Genomic DNA, 5,464 nt, shown 5'->3' on the forward strand with positions numbered 1-5,464 from the left:
GAAGTCATTCAAAGGCTTTGAGCAGGATATTGATGTGATAAAATTTACATTTTTTAATGTACTTGGGTGGCAATGAAAATGTCCAAAGACTGAATGTCTGGAATATTCTTTAGGAGGCAACAGCATTAGTCAGAGCAAGTGGTGAAGATAGCTTCGACCACAGTGATAACAATAGGAGAACAGAAAATTAGATCTGGTCAAGAATTATGCTTAGATTTCTGGCTTTTGAACTTCTGTGAATGATGACATCACTTATTATGATAGGGGTTACTGAAGGAGGTTGCAGGTACCAACATGAGCTGGGTTTGGGACGTGTCATCTTGGAGTCTTTGTGAGACCTCCTGGTATCAAGCAGGCCAAATACACAGATCTGAGACTCTGGAGAGACTCATTCAAACTGAAAATATGAATTTGAGGGTCACTGACACATAGATGATCAGTCTAACAATGAGTCTGAATATTGGATGAGAAGAGAAAGAATTCCGGAAATAAGCCTTAAGGAACTTCAATATTTAAAGAGCTGCAGTCCATGGGGTCGCTGAGAGTTGGACACGACTCAGTGACTTCACTTTCACTTTTCACTTTCATGCTTTGGAGAAAGAAATGGCAACCCACTCCAGTGTTCTTGCCTGGAGAATCCCGAGGACGGCAGAGCCTGGTGGGCTGCTGTCTATGGAGTCGCACAGAGTCAGACACGACTGAAGCGGCTTAGCAGCAGCAGAGTAGAATGAGCTAGCAAAAGAAGTCTGAAATGGGCAAGAGGGAAAAAGACCTCAGGAGAATGGCTTTGTTTCAGAAGACAAGGAAAGGGATTGTTTTAAGGACAGAATGATTTGCTGTTGTGAAATCAGCTGAGGAATCAAGTTAAAATGAAGGCTGAACAGTATCCTTTAAATTCCAGGTCCTAAGAATGATTGGTGGCCTTAGCAAGAGCTATTTCAGGAATGATGGGGGTGGAAGCCAGATCGAAGGGAGTGAGGAGTGTGTAGGAAGTGTGTTGTTCAACAAAAATTTGCTATTTTATGAGCCTTTCATATGTATGCTTATTATCTAACAGGATGTGGCAATTATGTATGAATAATATTCAGTTGCCTGGTTATTCTGTAGGTTTGTTGTTGATGAAAGAAAGAGAAAAAAGAGGGAAGAAGGGAGGGAGAGAAAGACAAACATTAAATTAAGTCAGTTTAACTAAGTAATAACTGCCAATGAGATGCTGGCCAGTGATCTAAATGTACCAGCATCACCTTCTGTTTAAGACTCAGGGGTAAGATTTCACCTAAAACACTGGTAACATGAAATATTTCACTGCATTTGAAGAGCAGACATTTATCTGACATTAATTGTGTCTAGTGAAACATTTTGCGGCTTGTTTAATATTCTGTTCCAAGGTCTCTCTCCTCAGCATGGCCAATTGAAGAAAAGAAGAAAAGACCTCTGACAATTAAAAGATATACTTGCTTCCAGAATTCTTTTGCTTTTATCACATTGACTGAAAAAACATTATACTAGACTTACAGTCACCTAGGAAAAGGCTTTTATGAGTAGAATTTTACTTACTTATGTTCGTTGCACACAAGTTTAGCATGTGATTTAAAAGAAAATTTTCAGTTTCAAAAGCCTATATTGTGTCCATTATAATTTCTCCTTCAATTCATGTTCCAAGTTGCATTAGTCCTTCCAGCCATGCCTCTTGTCCTCCTACTCAGTCCCCTCCACTGACTTAACCCTGCTTTCGATCACTAGGTCTTCTGCTACTCTTGAGGTTTGTCTAATATCGTTTTCCTCTGGGACACTCTCCAACTCTCAGAAGTCTCCATTTCCTGTCTCCTCTTCCACCAGTTGGAGGAATGATCCACACTTTCCCAACACCTTGAGAGCCTAGAGTGGACAGTGAAAATTTTAGTCATATGTTTTATGAGAGAAAGGAGTGGAACTCTAGTGCCAGGAAGATCAATGACAAGGACTTGTCCTGAATGTCCCCCCCACACCCTAATATCTATCAATTGGTCTACAAATATGTAACTTTCATTCATTTCCACCCACTTTCTATTAGGATTTCTCTCTTTTATACCTTTTAAAAATTCTTATAAAGGCCCACTTGAGCAGATGTCCATCAAATTAAAATATACAAGTTAGTGCTGAAGGAGGAACTGAGTTTCCATGGTCTAAACGTTATAAATTTTAGACTTTTTGAACTTCTCACAAGGGAGAGAAAGGACTTTCAGAAGACAGTTTCTCTTTCACCAGTAGTGTTAAGAAATAGTAGTGCTCGGAGATTACTTGAAGGAGAAGGGAAACAAAACAGGAAGAGTGAGAAGTGACTGCAATGTCTGCTCCAGTTTGCCTGCCTCCTAGCCCAACTGCTCTTCACTGAAACAGAAGAACCAAAAAAGGTTGAAACAACTAGTTTATTTCTAAAGGTAAAAATAAGAGCATTCTAAATTTTATTTGAGCATTTACTATTTTCTCAATCCCAAACTCTTGTGTATTAGATGTGTTGCATTTGCTCACATACGAAAATTTCAATTCATCTATAGACCACTTTTTGGAGCCAATTTAAGGAAAAAATAAAATCTGTGACTCACCACCAAGACTCTCATCAGTCTTCTTTCAGCGACAAGGACCCAGTTCCTATAAATAATCTTTTCCCTGATCCTGAGGACCCCCTGCCGCTTAACATGATAACTATGTGGTACTTTATGTAGTAATTATTCTCAACTCTTCCATGCTCCAACCCTTATTTTTCAGCACCAGATCTTTACCTTAAATGAACTCTTCTTGCTGATGTACATATTTTTGTGCCTTCCCCCTATTATTCAGATCAAAATCTTACCATATACTGTGATTCGTCCTTTTCTCTCAGTTTCCCAAAGCCAACCCGTTATCAAGTCTTCTACTAACAGCAACTATCTCGTAACTTCTGTTTTATATCAGTACTGACTCTCTGCTCAGATGTTTTCTGTGGCCCCTCCATGGGTGTCTGGGACTTTCTGGTTCCAGTTCACAGCACACAGAAATCAAAAGTAGCCCAGAAATTGTCAACTCTGGCTTTCCTTCTACCTAAACAGGCTACAAAGATGGAGGTACTTGGCTGCCCATTGTTAGAGTTTGAAGTTGAAGCCACTGGCTGGTGAACTCACAAGTACAGATAGGGTGCTATGTGAGGGGCAGGCTTTTCACTAACACTGCAAGGGTCTCTGGCCCAAGTGGAATTTGATAGTGGCATTTGCTACAAAAGAAAAGAGAAGAAACTATGGAGTTACTTTGATTGAGCACCACCTACCCTCTTAGACTCCACAAAATCAATCATGCATTCAAGGGAGAGAAGTCCACCCAAGTGTCCCCTCCCTTGGCCCTCCTGCTTCCCTGCATTTTACTCTTCTCAAACCTCTGGAACTGCAGAGATCAAGTCCCCTCCCCACTTTTCTTCCTGGGTGTATAAGGCACCCCTTGTGTAAAACTGTAATTCAGCTATGCCTGCCTCTTGATTTGTTAATGTGGAAATTCAACAAATATTTTACCACCCCAGCACCAAATCATTCTCTATAAATACAGTCTTACTACAAAATGTTATTTTAGATATCAGATTTCGGAGTAATATTTGCTTTTGCTTTCATTCCTGCTATAAGTACCTGTCCCTACCCACATACACTAGCGCATGCGTGCACACACACACACACAGAAAATGCATGATATGAAATGTCCAAAGAGGCCATCAGATGCTGAAAAATACATAAAGGACAGGCACATTTGTATTTGTCTTTTTTTCTTTTTTTTTTTTTGAATTGTAGTTGCTGCTACTTGATCTTTTCTCTCTAGTCTCTAACCCTAAACCTATCACCCTGGATGCCATGTCTCTTAAACGACTCCCTGGTTACTTTCCCTGCAGCTCAGTCCCAGATATGGCAGTTATCTGCTTAAAACACTTTTACTGCCTCCCTCCCTGCAAAATAAATTCAGAACTCTTAGCAATATGTAGAAGATGGTTTGCAAAAAATGGTCACAACTTTTCCCATCCCTGTATGCATACTCTGTGCCATATGACTTTGCTACTCCTGCCAACAAGAGATGGAATCTGTTTTTCCACCCTTGGAATCTGGCCTTGGTCATATGATTTGCTTTGGTCAATGGAGCATTAGAAAAATGTGACATATCTAAGACTTACAAAGTGTTTGCATATTGGGATTTGCCTTCTCTTGCTACCTTTGGTCTCCTGAGTCAACCCTTGAGAAGAAGCCCATGCTTCCATCCTGGAGAATGAGACCTACTAGAGAGTGGAGCAGAGCCATGGGCTCTAGAACCAAGGTCAGCAAGCTCCAGTCACAGACCAAATTCAACCTGCTCTCTGTTTTGGTATAGCCTGAGCTAAGAATGTTTTTATAGAAAAACATTAATAACTGATTTGATGATAAGGAGCCCTACATTTGAACCTAATTATGATATTACCCCTTCTCCCAAAAAAGTTCAATTCTCCTTATTAGAAGACCTGTATCACAAAAGAAATTACTCAATTTTTAGTTTACTTTTAATTCTGTCCATTAAAAAAATCTATGGAGGTAGTTCATCTCTTGCTATATATGTACATATGTAATATCATCAATATTTTCTTTTGACTTGCAACATCTGACCCTTTTACTACCTGATCCCATATAGAAGAATTTTGCTGACCCTGCTCTGGAATACCCAGCCTATCAAATACCAGTCCTTTATGAAAGCCATTCTAGAACCCCACCCAGCCACACTGATGATGTGCTGCAGGAATCAGCTGACTCTGCCCAAACCAGCCAACCTACAGAGCCATGAGAAGTAACACATTCTTGCTACTTGAGATACTAAACTTAGGGGTGGATTGTTATACAGCAAAACCTAACTAATTCATAACATATGCAGAGGATGAAATGGTTAAATAGAATCACCGACTCAATGGACATGAATTTGAGCAAACTCCATGAGATAGTGAAGGACAAGGAAGTCTGGCATGCTGCAGTCCATGGGGTTGCAAAGAGCTGGACATGACTTAGCCACTGAACAACAACATATGCAAACTGCTTTATGATCTGACTTAGGACCCTGTATCCACGTCACCTCACCTCTAAACTAGATTCAGAAACTTCAGTTCTATTCAGTTTCACAAACCTACCCTGTCTGCTTAACCTCTAGCCCTCCTTCAGTCTAAAATGTGCTCTTCCCCCACCACTTCTTTTGGACTCTTACTCATAAATGGTGACCTTCACAGGTCTCCTGGTCACACTCAATTTCATGCTGCTTTGATATCTAGAGCAATTTTTCCTACATGATAGGTTCCATGTCAGAGAAGGCGATGGCACCTCACTCCAGTACTCTTGCCTGGAAAATCCCATGGATGGGGGAGCCTGGTAGGCTGCAGTCCATGGGGTCGCGAAGAGTCAGACACGACCAAGTGACTTCCCTTTCACTTTTCACTTTCATGCATTGGAGAAGGAAA

The 5,464-nt window shown here is 40.6% G+C and overlaps 1 non-coding gene across 1 annotated transcript; it reads left to right on the plus strand.

Annotated features, from left to right (window-relative positions):
* Positions 1-3,090: 3,090 nt before the first annotated feature.
* On the plus strand, positions 3,091-3,237 carry LOC128049135 (small nucleolar RNA SNORA62/SNORA6 family). The gene has a single exon (XR_008199499.1). It is a non-coding gene; the product is annotated as a small nucleolar RNA SNORA62/SNORA6 family (small nucleolar RNA).
* Positions 3,238-5,464: the final 2,227 nt, after the last annotated feature.

This window comes from Budorcas taxicolor, chromosome 5, assembly GCF_023091745.1.
Source record: "Budorcas taxicolor isolate Tak-1 chromosome 5, Takin1.1, whole genome shotgun sequence".
Lineage (NCBI taxonomy): Eukaryota > Metazoa > Chordata > Mammalia > Artiodactyla > Bovidae > Budorcas > Budorcas taxicolor.